The following is a 15,020-nucleotide window of genomic DNA, read 5'->3' as shown; positions in this document are numbered from 1 at the left end:
CTGCATGCTACAGGGCAGAACATGGGTAGACAATGGGCAGAGATGCAGTGCTTTGGGTGTTTGCATAGAATACTTAACCACAGGTTTCTAAAAGGCGATGAAAGATGTAAGCAACTTATCAACAATGTAAAAAAAAAAAAAGAAAAAAAGAATAATAATTGTCAATGAATATTCATCGTAAAAATCTTGCAATTATTTTTTTACTTTAGAGTATTGTAGTATTTTGTGCTGCGTTAAGCCGTCTGTTTCTCTTCTTCTTTCCTGTCTGGTGAAGTCATTATAAGAAAACGTTTTCTGAATAGGAGGGTGATGTTTAATGCTTCTCATACTTTACCACCGAGCTACTAAGGATTTTTGACCTGTGTGCTTAAAGAAACCAACTAAAAAACAAAAAGGAAACAGGCCAAATAGTACTGAAATCTGATTTAGTGTTGTTCTTTTAAACTGATCATAATCATATGGTTGAGAGTAAGATTTCAGTGCATATAGTTTGCTTCTGAGAATAAAATATATCCATGCAATAAACTAGGGGTAGAACAGGAGAACAGAGGTGCCCCTCCTTTAGTTCACGTGAGAGGCAGTTGAAGCTCGACTGTGTGTACAGTACTGTGATTGAATAGAAAACATTCATATGTAAATATAAATTGATAAATTCTTAATAAAAAATGATTGAATTATTTTAAAGGTTTTTACTGTATCACGTATATTTACTGTAAACTTTACTAAGTATTCCCAGGATTCTTTTTTCAGGCTGATCCTCACTTATTTAACTACAAACCATTCTGAATGTTTTACCTGTAGTTACTAGAGAAGGCATACTACAGAAGTTAATTAATAATAATCTTTCAAATAAATAATTAATGATTAAAGGTTTTACGTAAAACCCTACAACAGAATGATTCCTTATCAGGTTTCTATCTATTAGCTCTTTTGAAATTTGGAGTTCAATTGGCTATACGTTTTTATGGGTTCTCTGTGCATGTTGGACCCTGTGTCTATGGGCTTCCCCAGGGTTTTCTGTGTTGTTTTTTTTTCCACACATCACAACAACATGCCAGTAGCATCAGCTACGATAAAGTGTCCCTAAGTGTGTAAGAGATGGAGAGGTGAAGACATATCTTGCTGTGAATATATTTGAGCAGATCATGTGTTTGAGTTGATCTTTTTTCATTTATTTATTTATTATATATTCCAAAGATGATGTACATTCTTTCAGGCAGTTTGTTAACATGATATAAGAAATAAAATCTTGTAGCTACCATGTACATGGTTATTGTAAGAGAGCATGAGCACGTTACATGTTCTTTTACATGCCAGGAATATTTTAACGAGGAGCTCATTTAACAGCTTACACCCGAGCCATCTTAGGATTCCTCAATCTTTCTTGACTAGTTCCTAGTGAAACACTCTTTTGTTAGATTTTTCGAAATATATACTGTATAAAGGTTTCCACAAATGAACAAATTAAAGAACATTACAGGTTTAGAAAAAAAAGCTTTGTTATCACTCTGGACAAGCACTTAAGGGCTCAGTATTTCCCTATCAGAAAAGGTTCCACACTAGAACCCTAAGTGTAGTTTTTTAGTGAACAGAAAATTATAGATGTCTTGCAGTGATTACAGGAAGCTTGTAATGTCTGCCTTTATTTACTTGGCTTTTTAATCTTCTGGAAAGACATAAAATAAAGTCTAAAATGGACCTTAAGACCATCCAGCATTGTATAAACCTTACTGAACTCTTACCCGTTATGATGTTACCTACTGCACTGATCTTTCTGCTACAGTCTTTTTTTAAACAAAAATTTAGTTTATTTATTTTTATATTCCATCACTTCTTCCCTCAGAACCATCACTTCTTCCATTGTTTATCCAGTACTGTTTTTCTATCTAGCCCTATTTTTCAATCTTAAACCATTCTGCTTTTCTATCTAATACCATTCTTCCATCCAGTACTATTATTTCATACAGTACTGTTCTTCCTTCCAATATTGTTCCTCAATCTTCAATATTGCTCTTCAATACAAAACATTTATGTTCTTTCATCCAAATACTGTTCATCCATCCAGTACCATTCTTCCATTCAGTACCGCTTTTGCAACCAATACTGTTCTACAATCAAATACGTTTCTGTTCTTCCATCCAAATACTGTTCATCCATCCAATACCATTTTTCCATTCAGTACAGTTCTTCCATTCGATACCATTCTTCTATCAAATACCGTTCATCCATCTAGTACTGTTCTTCCAGATGTTCCTTCGTTTCAATGTTCTGTTTTCCTAGTGGTCCTGGATATTTTTTAACCTATATAATTATCCTACAGTTTTTCTCTCATCTCCCTGTCACAGACGTATGTACCGTACTATTGCATTGATTTGTTGTGCATCCTTCAAATGTACACAAGTAATACAGAACAATGATGATAAAAACCCATTTGTGTAGAGTGGTATACAGAAGACACTGTTATGTCCCCAACATTGAGACCTATTATCTGGAATTTTTAGATCATAGTTAAATGTAAGGAAGTCTGTTAATAACTATTTCAATAAGCTTAATTTTCCTCAAGTCACCTCAAGTTTTCATGATTTCTCTCAAGCCACCTTACATGAAAAATGGTGTTTAAGAGGTTCTTTCAGATGTTTATATACAACAAAATCTCTGCTTTATGTTAACATCCTGACCTGACACTCTAGGCAAAAAAACAAGGCTAAAAAACAAGGTTTGGTTTGAAAATGCTATTTTAAGTGTATAGGAAGCTACTCACTGACCCTGTCACTCCCTCTAACCCAACATCCACCACATCATCTGCCTCAGTAATGAACAACTTAGAGGGCAAAGAGTAAGAGAGAAAGAAAGAGAGATAGAAAGAGAAAAAGAGAGCCCAAGAGAGACAGATGCAGAGAGCAGGAAAAAATGCAGCTGAGGAGAGGAGGTATGAGAGACAGGGAGGGGAGAGAGAGAATGAAAAAGACAACGTGGCAAAGCAGACGCAATGTGGAGTAGTTTTTTGGAAATGGTAAAATGACTGAAGGTGAAGGTTCACCTGAGGTGGCACAGTGTGAACTAAAGGCTTGAATTAAACCAACTATAATGAAAATTAAAGCATTGATTATTATTATGAGTACTTTAAAAAGTCCTATTTGTATTCTCGTATGTATAAGACAGAACTAACACATTGTCTAGACTTTAATTGCCACATTTGCTGCTGTGATCTCCCTAAGTTTACCCTAAAAGAATTGTAAATAAATTGAAAATGTAATTTTTAATGCATTGCCCCAACCATACCTTTTTCTAAACTGTTGTATTTTTTATATTATTTGAGTTTTCAAAATTGTCTGACAATGAAGTGATTACAGTTGCATCAGTTATGATGATGGCAAAGATAAAACTAAATATATATATATGGTTTCTGGTCTCTAGTTTTATAAACTCGTAAAGATTAGATAGAATCAGGAAGTGTGATTGCCTATGGTATTAAAAAATTTTAATATGTCCAATGTCACAGTGTCACAGCTCCAAGTTTGATCCTAAGCTCAGGTTGCCATTTGTGTAGAATTTCGTGTACTTCCTCATTCTCTGCATGGGTTTCCTTCTTCTGCAAATCCTTTAAAATTATGATGTTGGTGGACTGGGGATTTTAATTATAAAACTAAAATCACAGATACATTCCCAAATTGTGCCCAGGGTTTCCATGAAAGGCTCAGGATCCACCACAAGTCTGGCCAGGAAAAAGCAGCTGCTGTATATGAGTGAATAGATGATTCACTCATATACAGCAGCTGCTGTATATGAGTGAATCATCTATTTCATTAATTTAAAGAATTACTTTACATTGCTCTAATATAGGAAATGTTCTATAAAAGGTTGTTTCCTGCAGCTTAGTGCAAAAATGTGCATCTCCTCTGGTTTCTCTGTAAAAAGCTATTGGTGATGGTAATAATGGTGCACAGTACAGTAAATAATATACAGTATTACTTAGTTGTACAGTAATACCTAAATGGAAAGCACATGGTTACTGTTTAATTGCAATGTACTTCAGCATTTACTTCAATTCAATTACATTTGCATAAAGTATATTTAAAATCATAATTCATTCAAATCATTTCATAATTAAGCGTGATTTATTCGCTCAGTAAACTCATACTCAAACTCATTTTTTTGACTGGTAGATCTTTTTTTATTTAAATCTTTTATACTGGAAATGGTGTAGGTCTCTCTACATGCAATCACACTGCACATGCCTGGAAGTGAAGACTCTCTAAGGGAGTGTACAGTATGTACAGGACATTCTACCTGCCTCACATCAAGAGACAAAAAAAAATTCAACACAGCTTAATTTAATATCAGATGTATTTAATAGTCATAAAATATTTATTAAAAAGTCTTATGACTTACAGAAATAAAATAAAAAATAAATGAATACTTTAGCATTTTCCTTTATTAAGCCATTGCATTCAAACATTGTCTTGCTCTGTTTGCTAAAACAGACTTCAATATGAAAGTAAATAAGTTCACTTGTACCAACTCAGATGAATTGTTATAAAAAGTTAAGCTTTGGGTAGCCTATTTATTTGGTTTTTATTCAATAATTATTTAGTTAATTGTACAAATGTTGAAGCAGAGGTCAAATTTGCTGTTAAATATAGCAGAAGGACAATATTTCTGTTTAAATGTGTTACTTTGAAACTGAGCATAAATACTGCTTGTACATAATCTTTTAAACCACTCAGCACGCTAATCCAATTACAGTACTAAAAAAACATGCCTTTGGTGTAAACTTGTAAACTTGTAAACTAATGCAAAGTGACAGGGAAGCCCCTGTGTGGGGTGGGCAATGAGGACATGTTTCTCCTGTTTAAATGTAGGTAGGGAAAATACCAGAAAGTAGGAGTGTAGAGAACTTGATAACTTGATGAGCGAAGGCGTTCCGCTCAACTACAGTGAGAGTGATATACGCAAGCCCCACCTCCTAAATTGTATCCCCTTTTTTGATAAGAATTATTGCCACTCGGGATGTGGTATTCTCCCCGGAAGGGTCACCAAGATGACCACATCATCTAATCAGGAGGAAGACAAGGATGTGATCATCTTCTCCTGTGATGCATGTACCTAAAAAACACTTAATTCCTTCCTTCAGTTGTGTATTTTTTCAAGGACTGATAGGCTGAGACACAGAGCAGGGAAAGAGAAATAGAGAGACAGCGAGAGGGAGTATGGGAGGGAGGGGCAACAGCTTTTGTGCCTGTGGAAAATGAATCACAGGAGCTGAGAGGAGGAACAGAAAAGAAACACATCTGGCCAGAAAAGACAAAAGGAATAATAGAAAACATTTGCATGTGTTATATCCCTTTTTCCTTAAGTTCTTTTCATTCCTTCTCAGCTCTCTGGCTCTTGAATTTAGACCTTTGATTTAAACCCTACAACAAAAAAAATCAGCAACAATTCACTATGACCTTGGCTTTGTTGATGTATGACTATTTTAGGTTGCTTTTGAAATACGCTCGAGTTATGAAGCATGCCATCCACTAGGACAGATCATATAAAAACCACTAGCTTAGGCCTTTTATAAATACTAACTCAGCCCTCACAGCTAATGCTATGTTTTTCTAGACTGGAGACTGTTGTCTTAAATTCTGACCTATCTTCCCCCTGAAGGAGGAGCTCAAAAGCAACTCATACTGCAGCTGCAAGACTCCAAATCTTTTTGGCTCGGTTTGTATATCATTAGGATTTTTTTCCTTCTCTTTCTGAAGATGTGTACAGCAAAGAGCAGGCCTTGAAATTCTTACTTCGGACCTGCAGCCACGTCATCTACTGCTGAGACAAAAAGATTCATGCTTGAGAAAAGGGAAAAAAGGTTGAGTTGGCTTACGAACATCTGGCTTTCTTTCAACCATAACTGTCCACCTAGAACAAGTACATACTTTTAAAGTAGTTTTTGAGAGAAAAACTAAATTAAGATATTCAGAAGATAAAAAGTAGAAGCAAGCTAAATAGTCAAATGAACCCTGAAATGATGAGGCGTGCTCCATCATTCATATTTTTTTATTTGCTCTATGGTTATGTCAATTTAAATTTAAAGTCACCAGAGAGTGAATAGAATTAAATACATGGAACAAATGAGATAGAAAAAAGGGAAAAGGGGGGAAAGAGAGCATTCCAGACTTCTTGGAGTAAGCCCAGATGGATAAGAAGCTATGGATAGAATTTTTAAAGCACATCCAACTTCAACTATCCTGCCTCTTAAACCCATCTACCCCTTGTTGTTTTTTTGTATAACTTGTCAGATGAACACTACCAACAAAAAGAAAGGCTATGCAAAAATAGTTGAGAAATGATTAATATCAAATATTAATTCTATTAAAGTGAAGGAATTGTCCTGAAGCATCAAAACAAAATTTTTAAAAGTGTCCAACCTGCATAGAGAGTCGATAGAGTCAATAAAGGGTCAACGCATTATTGCATTATAAAGGATATTTCTGCATGTAATTACGTTATACATAGACTTTGCAATGATAAGAGGTGGATTTCAGACGCATCTGTGGTCACAGAGAAAGAATAATGCTCCCTTTGCGGCCTGCACCCAACCACATGTACACACACACACTCACACACTGATCACACCAGCTGAAGATCAGATGAGAGAAAACACAGCGGCCATGTTGTGAACTAGCAAAGGGGAGGTCTGGATCTCGCTTAACTATTGAGTGTGTTTGTCTAGCGGCCCCTGGGACAAGCAGAGGAAACAGCACTGCGTCCAACTCTGCAAGATTTCTCCTGCTGGATTCAGGCTAAGCAAATAACCACTCAGTACCCTACCACAGCTTCTCAAACCTCACAACTTTACCTGAGAACAGCACAGAAAGTGTAAACGTGCTTCATCTTAAGGATTTGTCAAAATGGGAGGCAGAGAAAAGGAGAGGTAGAGGGGTGAAGACTAGAGTTCACAAGTAGATAAATTCCAGTGTAGCGTGTAGAAGCTAGCCAAGCCGTGCCAGTTTTTACCCTGCAGGCACCTAGGCAATGTTTCATATCTGTCAATGTGAACATTTTATTCAGGAATGACGCCAAGGTTGATGACCAAATGCCCAGTAATAGACAGTCACAGAAAAACAGACACCAAGATTAATCATAGTAGCACACAGAAACCTTTACTTTTAGCAAATGATTATCTTAATTTCCATTCAATCTGACTTCCTCAAATACTCCAAATCATATATATTAAACATAAATAATTGTAGTATAATCTAAATTGAATTAAGATCTATCAATATCTGAAATCCAGGATTATGAAAGCATTTACAGGTCAGATCAATTAATAATTGGTTTTATTTTATTTGACTGCAATTATATCCTTTTTTATAATATTGTAATTTATTTGATTTTACCCATTTTTATTTGTATTTCTTAGCTTTTGTAATTTTTTATCTTTTGTACAGTACATGGTTATGTGTATGACAAATACAGTTTCAAGTTGAATTTGAAATATTAAGTGGTCATTTGATTTCTTGATTTGTTAAATACATTCAGGCATCAACTAGTCATGTTTTTCTAATGTCAGTATTTTACCCAAATCTTAGTTAGCCATAGTTCTGCTAATGGAGTGCTAATAGCAGTATCAACACTGTATCCATTAACAGTACAATGTACATTAATGTATAATTCAACTATACATTAAATTTACATCAGTTTTCTAACATTAAAACTGTTTTTATATATAAAGAACAAGATGCCATAAGTTTTATTTGATTAAAAATTGTACAACACAATTTGCAATAATTGTATTATTAGGTGTGGGTTATATGGCATGCCCATTCAGTCCCATTTAATTATTATAGAATGCTGTGAATCAATAAATCAATCATTTCTTAAGGTGATGTACTGCATGTATTGTAATACATGTATACCAATGTTTTGTAGCCATTATTGGACTACTTTGATAAATTATAATAATAGTAAAACGCATTATGTTATTAATTTTGCTTAAAATAAAATGCAGTCTAATATATCAATGAGCAGTAACCAATTTCTCTACAGAATAAACTGTTATTTCACCATTGCATTATCCTCACTCTCAAACTACCCATTAAGACCACTAGTTTGACTACTGACTATGACAATGCTGTTTGAAAATGATCCCCCCCAGACAGTTTTGCTTCAGTCAAAGTTTAATAATTGTTTAACTATAGGCTTGGGTGTAGGAACTAAATGAATGCATCTGATTTACCTCAAGTCTGTAATAGAAACATTTATTATAGCAGACGGCTTTAATTCTATGTTTCTGCATTTCTGCTGCCTTGTATCTTAGGAGACATGATTAAGACATTTAACTGTGAGTAATTGCACATGATGAAGCGATCTGGAACTCATGCACAAAAACCAATCATCAGGAATGAAATGCCTCTGCTTAAAACACAGAACATTGAATGAACTTATATTTTCCATTATTTTTACCAGCTATGTATTTCATGCATTGTGATGATCATTCATTTGCTATAATAGCACCTCTAGTAACAGCTCATTCAAACAGATTTTTATTACAAATTTTTATAATAAAAATTCCATGTTAGACGTTTTATGGATAAATACGTTTATTAAATAATTTCTTATAAAAGTAGATCATAAGACTTATTTAGTCAAAATCATGAAGTACCAATACTGTAAACTTTTCCACAAAAAATACTGCACAACAGTTGCTTCCCGTCTGCAAGTTTGTTTAAATAAGCAGAGTTCCAAGAGGGTTAGTATTTAAAATCACAGCAATGGAAGATTTCATTGTTTGTATCACTCTGCTTGTCTGTGCTCACTACATACATTTCTAATTCTAGCAATAGTTCATTACATAGAAACCTTTGCTAACTAGCTGTCAATCAGTCAGTGCGTTGATTGGGAGTAAGCGATGCTTCAATACTCCAGCTATGGCAAAAAAAAAAAAAAAAAACGCAAAAAAGATTTTTGACATAATGTGTCTGAAATCTCAGTAAGACAATATTGATTTATTGTTTATAGAATTTGAATGCATATGAAAAGCATTATTACACTCACAATCATGCTGATGAAGAGATTATAGTCAAGGCAACTGAATCACAGCCATGTAGATATTTGGTACATTGGCAATCCTGCTAATGACAGCATAAATGATCTGTCTTGACCTTAAAATAAACAACTTCTTATGATAATTCCTAGAAGAGGCAACATGACATTGCTATACAACAGGACTCATCATTGTGATGCCTGCCATGAGACACTAATGATATGTCAGTCACATGATGCAGAGTTGCAAAAAAGTGCCACCCAGTTCTTACTTTCTACTAGTCTAAGATGTTTTAAACAAGTGTCCTGTTCTCTGTAATTAGCCGAGGTGGAGGGAGAAAGTGGATATTAACATGATAACACTGTTCTTTTCAGCAATATTAGGTATTTGACAGTGATTTTAAATGCTAACATAGTTATAGTTGAGAATAAGTCAACCAATTACAAACAAAGTGCAAACTTTTTTTTTTATAATATTAAAATTGTTTTGTATCTCATACTTTCTGCTTATAAGGAGACATTTTGCTTTGATTACTGTACATTCTTTTCTTCGGTCTAAAATTCATAATGCACCAATTTGAACACTAAAAATGATCAAATATAACCCTGACTTTTTGAGCACAGAGGAATGAAGCTAGAGAACCAGAGAATGGGTGTAATTTGAGTGAGACCAATCTGCCACAGCACCAGTTAGGGCTTGTCCTTACACACTTCATAACCTGAGGGTGTGTATTCTCCATTCTCTACTCTAAGCTCCTCTAAACTTGTCTTTACTTTTCATGAGAGAACACTGGCAATGGTGCAGTTCTTTTCATTAAATTCAGTGCAGTAATGGAGTTCAGTGCAATTCTTTAAGACACATTGAATTTGATTCTACTGTAATACTTTAATTATATTTTATGCATGAATTTAATCCAATTCTATTTTATTTCATTAGCACTTTTAACAATGGCTATTGTAACAAAGCAGCTTTATAGAATTGGCAAATGTGCAGAAGATGAAGTCAAAAATGTAATATTACAAAAAAATTTTTAGACATTCACACTTTCTTTAAAGAAGAAAACAACCATAAATAGTCACTAAATCAATTTGTTTTGTACTCTGTATATAGTTATAAATCTCTCAAAAAAATATACTTGTATGTGAACTACATTAGCTAAACATAAATAGACAATGATGAACAGATCTCTTGACACTTCTCTCCTGTATTTTGTAAGATGATTTTTACTTATTATAATGCCACATCAGCGCAATATAAAGCATACTGGCAGAGTAAATATATTATATTGAAAAAGAAATATGTCTACACACAATTCATAATGTTCTTTTTAAACATCCAATTACACATTTAGTCCCTGTTTGCTGTTTTAATAACCTCCACTCTCCTAAGAAGATGTTACACTACATTTCATGGATATTTGTGCTAATCCAATTAATCTACAAGGGTATTAGTGAAGTAAGGTACTGATGTAGATGAGGTGAGGAGGCCTGGGGTTCGGTCAGCATTCCAATTCATCCCAAAGGTGTTCAATAGTGTGGAGATCAGAGCTCTACTGGAGGAGATCTTCCACTTCAACTCACCAAAACTATATCTTCATGGAACTGGCTTTGTTCACAGGGGAATTACCATAGTTGAACTGGATTGCATCTCCTAGTTCAAGTTAAGGGAAAAATGTATATAACTCCAAATACTTCAACTTTGTAGAAACAGTTTGGGGAAGAACCACATATGGGTGGAAAAGTCAGGTGTTCCAATACTTTTGTCCATATAGTGTAACTGTATTTGCCTTATGATTCTGAATGCCGAAAAACCACAGTTTACGTGGTATAACAGCATGGTTAAATAGCATATCAGAAGTAAAGTGTGTTAACTATAGAACAGCAAGGACTATATCTCTGTTATCAAATAAATGCTGGTTACTAATGCTAGATTGAAAATTAGTGTTGTGCCCGATCTTCCCCAAGCACGATGTAACATTCTTTCATCTCTAATTACAGTTCTCCCACTATATTTTTTGCTGAGGGCAGCTGTATTTTCTTGCCGTTTATTGAAGACTTCCAGTCACCCAGGACTGCAGGTGAGCACTGTGGGTGTCCTTATACACACAGGTCAGAGAATTAAGGATGAGACAAGGGGTTAAATAAAGATGAAATAAAGGCGTCTGTGATGTCTAGAGTGTGAATTGTTAACATTACGGCTGGCTCTCTGATCAGCAAGCTATCAGCAAGCACAGACCTTAAGTACACCCTGGAGGAAGACAATTGAAGGGTTAACGTTTGAAGTGTGCTGAAATGCACACGTGGAAAAAAATCTGATTTAAGATGGAATAGAAGGGAAATCATCTCCCATTCGACTCCTCCTCTTTTGTCTAACCTAGAGAAAAAAAGAGCTAAAGCTGTGTAGACACACCCAAGAGGTTTTTTTTCCCCCTTCAGATTGGAATGAGAGAAGCTTGAAGCGAGCTTGCGACTTTCTAAACCTATGACAAATCTAAAAATGGAGGTTTGCGTGGTGAAGAAACTAATCCAGTTGTTATATGGGACTGTGTAAAGGAATCACTGCATCAGATATATATGTATGCATTGATAATATTTGATTATAAAATCAAATAAAGTAAAAATAAATAGCAAAAGACATATATCTCTTCATGGAAAGTATAATTTGAGATTTTTTTTTTTTTAAGTAAGGAAGTAGTAGAAGATGGAGGGTTTGCGTTTTCAGACTGAAGTCATTCAAGTGCAAATCCTGCATTTCCCAACAGGTTTTAAGGAAAGATTTTACACTATTTTACGATCTATGTACAAAAAAATGCAGAAATACGGCTGCATCATAAATGTGAGATGCAAAGTACTAACTTGATGTAAATTTTTCATTGGTAAACTATTAATATTTTAGTATACATTATTTCACGATTGTGTTCTTATAGGACCATCTAAAACCTAACACATCGAATGTTCTTTCATAAAAATGTATTTGATTGCTTCGCATTTTTCCATTTTTACTGTGTTGATTACAGACCCATCACCTTGTCACTGTGTGATGACAACCTCAACAAATGACCAGATACCTTCATTAGTACCATCACCTTGTCCTAGACATATAGTGAAAAAATGAGCCTGAATGTCAAAATGCTATTGTTTCTTGCTTGTGGTTTGTCTGTCTCTGTTTAAAATAGGGATAGGCAGAGCGAATATGAGAGAGAAACACAGCGCTAGTGAGAGACTAGAAAAAGGCTAAAGATTTCAACCAGATGCTGTGGTTTGATGTTGGATGGCAGCCAGTAAGCATGTACTCATGCTGCAGCTATGTAGTAAGAGCAGCTCCCTCAACTCTTAACCCCCCAAACCCACCACCCACCCCAATAGGTTTCCACCCCTATGTTATAACAACAGACCCTGAGACTTGTTTCTGCAGATAAAATTGACAACACAACACTTCACCCTTGAGTTAAAGCATTTGGAGCCATTACATGTGATGTGGCGTTTTTCCGCTTGCAGAGCTAAGATGTGATGTATGACTCCACTGTCTTTGTCAGCTCTGAATGTAACAAGAGCAACATGACCAAGATAAAATGCACTCTGCACATAAACTAGCGGAGATCTGCGTCTTGAGAACTGTTTAGCTAAGAGATGTTTAAGAGCCAGGGCTGCTCCTCAACTTAGCAATGACCATGATTTTCCACTGTGTGAGCTTGCAGAGGAGAGAAGGGGAGGGACTAGACAAAGGAAGGTGGAAAAAACTACAGTCTACTGAAGTTCTCTACTGGAATTTCTGGCATCATCATCCAGACCTGCACATTTAACCAAAATGGTAGGAAAAATCAGAGGAAACTTCAGAAAAAAACTGGAGACTACGAGTGAAATATATGTAGACAATTACAAATCTGTAGTTATCTTCTGAGTACAAACTGTTAATAACATCCCAAACACAAATCAGTGGTAATGAATATTATTTAGAAGTTTTTGCTTAGAAGTAATTTCACAATTACAAACATGCCACAGAAAGGGACTGATCCATTTTTAAGGCTCATGTGTCCTTTGCATTCTTCCTCATAGATATAATATCTTCCAGGTGTCTTTGGGTTCATCTAACTGACCCATGAACCTTACAAATGTCTGACCTTTACCCAAGCCTGAAATGTAAACGATTTAAAAGACATAAAAGCTTTTTTTTTTTTTTTTTTTTTTATCTATGTAAAGTATTATTGTATTATTGTATTGTATAGCTGTTAAAACTCATAAACTTTGGAATAAACAATTCTACATTGTAGTCATAAAAGTATAATGAGAGTGTGTATGTATATAAAAACAAATGTGTTGTGTTTTCAGTTTTACTACAATAGCTTAGCCTCCACAGCTTGCAATGAGAAGCTTCTTACATGAAATGAGCAAGCTCTGCAAATGTTATCTTTCACATACACATACATACAGGGTACGACATGCAGTGAAATGCTTTATACGATGGTCCGACATGAGCGGAATAGGATGGAGGGAAAAAAAGAAGCAGATAAATAAAATATAAAGTATAAAAAAAACTATATAAAATAAAATATAACAATATAAGATATAAAAGATATACAACGATATAAAAGATATAAAGATATATAAAGAAACCACACTTCACATTTGCCTCATTCTAATTGTAATGCTAAGAAATATCACAGTCTTGTGTTTACTTCAGTTATTAACCCAGGAATGATAAAAATGTTTGTGCATCATTTATTTACATCTTAAAACACCAATCATGCACAGAAAAGCAACCAGTGCTCATAAGCCAGATCTGCTGAGGCTAAATAAAAAACTCATTAAAATATGTTTTCCCATTGCTTCACAATAATTGTAATCCAAAGATCTGAATTCTACATTTAATAAAGTTTTGCTTTCTTAAATCTTTAGAAATATTAAATATAAGATTCCCATTCTTTTGGTATTAAACATTTTTGGGGTCAGATATTTTATGCCAAGTTCTGAATATTTCAAAACCAGTGGAAGTGGAATTTTCAATCTTCTTGGTAACACATCTAAAGAAAATGGTGATATTCTTAGCAGTTGTTGCCACTAAAGTTCATCTTTCATTATATTTGCACATTAACTAAACTTATACATTTTATAGCTGGCAAAATCATTAATAGTTACATGTAATGTTGTGGAGTAACATTTTACAATGGATATTTAAGCAGTTATTATCAGCTTCTCTAAAGTTAATTAAGCGAAAAAAATTGCAGCTCGACTTTCCAGTTCAGGAAAATGTCCTGATTTAATACAGAACTGTAAGAATCTTGTTACAGAAATCTTTGGCATATCAATGATTAGACATTAGACATTTATTATTAGCATTAGATTATGTAAAGTGTTTACCTCTATAAAGTCCCTGCGCATGAGCTGTTAATATAGAAATGATAATGTACAGTATAATTGATTTGTATTACAAAGCGTTTTTTACTGTTTCTACACAATGAATTTTAATGGAATTGTCACTACCAATCTCCAGTTTAGGTCTGTTCTTTAAACATTGCGAGCAGGAGTCACCTTGCCGGGTTTTATTTTTGGGAAAGCAGTACTTAGTGCACCATTTGTTTTCTATAAAGAAGTGAGGCAGTCATTAACTCGGCACAACTACCAGCTACAGTGTTTATCCTGCTTTCCGGGCTCTTTTTTCAGACAGTGCACGCCCCATCTTTCTGTCTCCAGAAAATATTGCAAAAATGCATGCCACATCATATAAGAAGAAGCACCACGAGCATCTCAGAAAAGTACTATGATATTAATATCTGCTTAAGTTATTTCAACAAATAAAATGTTTTTCATATGCACACAGAAGATGGTTAATGGTAGTTCATATGTCCTTTTGGAAAGCAATCCAAAAAAAAAAAGACTGATCCAAGCTTTAGAAAAGATTGGAAAAAAATGGTCAGAGATGAGTAAAGTGCAAACGAGCATAAATGACCATAATGTAGCATTTGTTTAACTTGAAATGGAGCAAATTGTAT

At 34.5% G+C, this 15,020-nt stretch overlaps 1 long non-coding RNA gene across 1 annotated transcript in view; it reads left to right on the top strand.

The window, feature by feature from the left end:
• Positions 1–13,180, top strand: part of LOC310716566 — a 28,412-nt gene extending 15,232 nt beyond the window's left edge. Inside the window, exons 2-3 of the long non-coding RNA XR_014530621.1 lie at positions 11,029–11,108; positions 12,048–13,180. This is a non-coding gene — a long non-coding RNA (uncharacterized lncRNA). The remainder of the gene's footprint in view (positions 1–11,028; positions 11,109–12,047) is intronic.
• Positions 13,181–15,020: the final 1,840 nt, after the last annotated feature.

Source organism: Silurus aristotelis (assembly GCF_946808225.1).
Source record: "Silurus aristotelis genome assembly, chromosome: 21".
Taxonomy (NCBI): domain Eukaryota; kingdom Metazoa; phylum Chordata; class Actinopteri; order Siluriformes; family Siluridae; genus Silurus; species Silurus aristotelis.
Note: the sequence above shows the minus strand (reverse complement) of the source record. Positions and strands in the feature narration are given on the sequence as shown.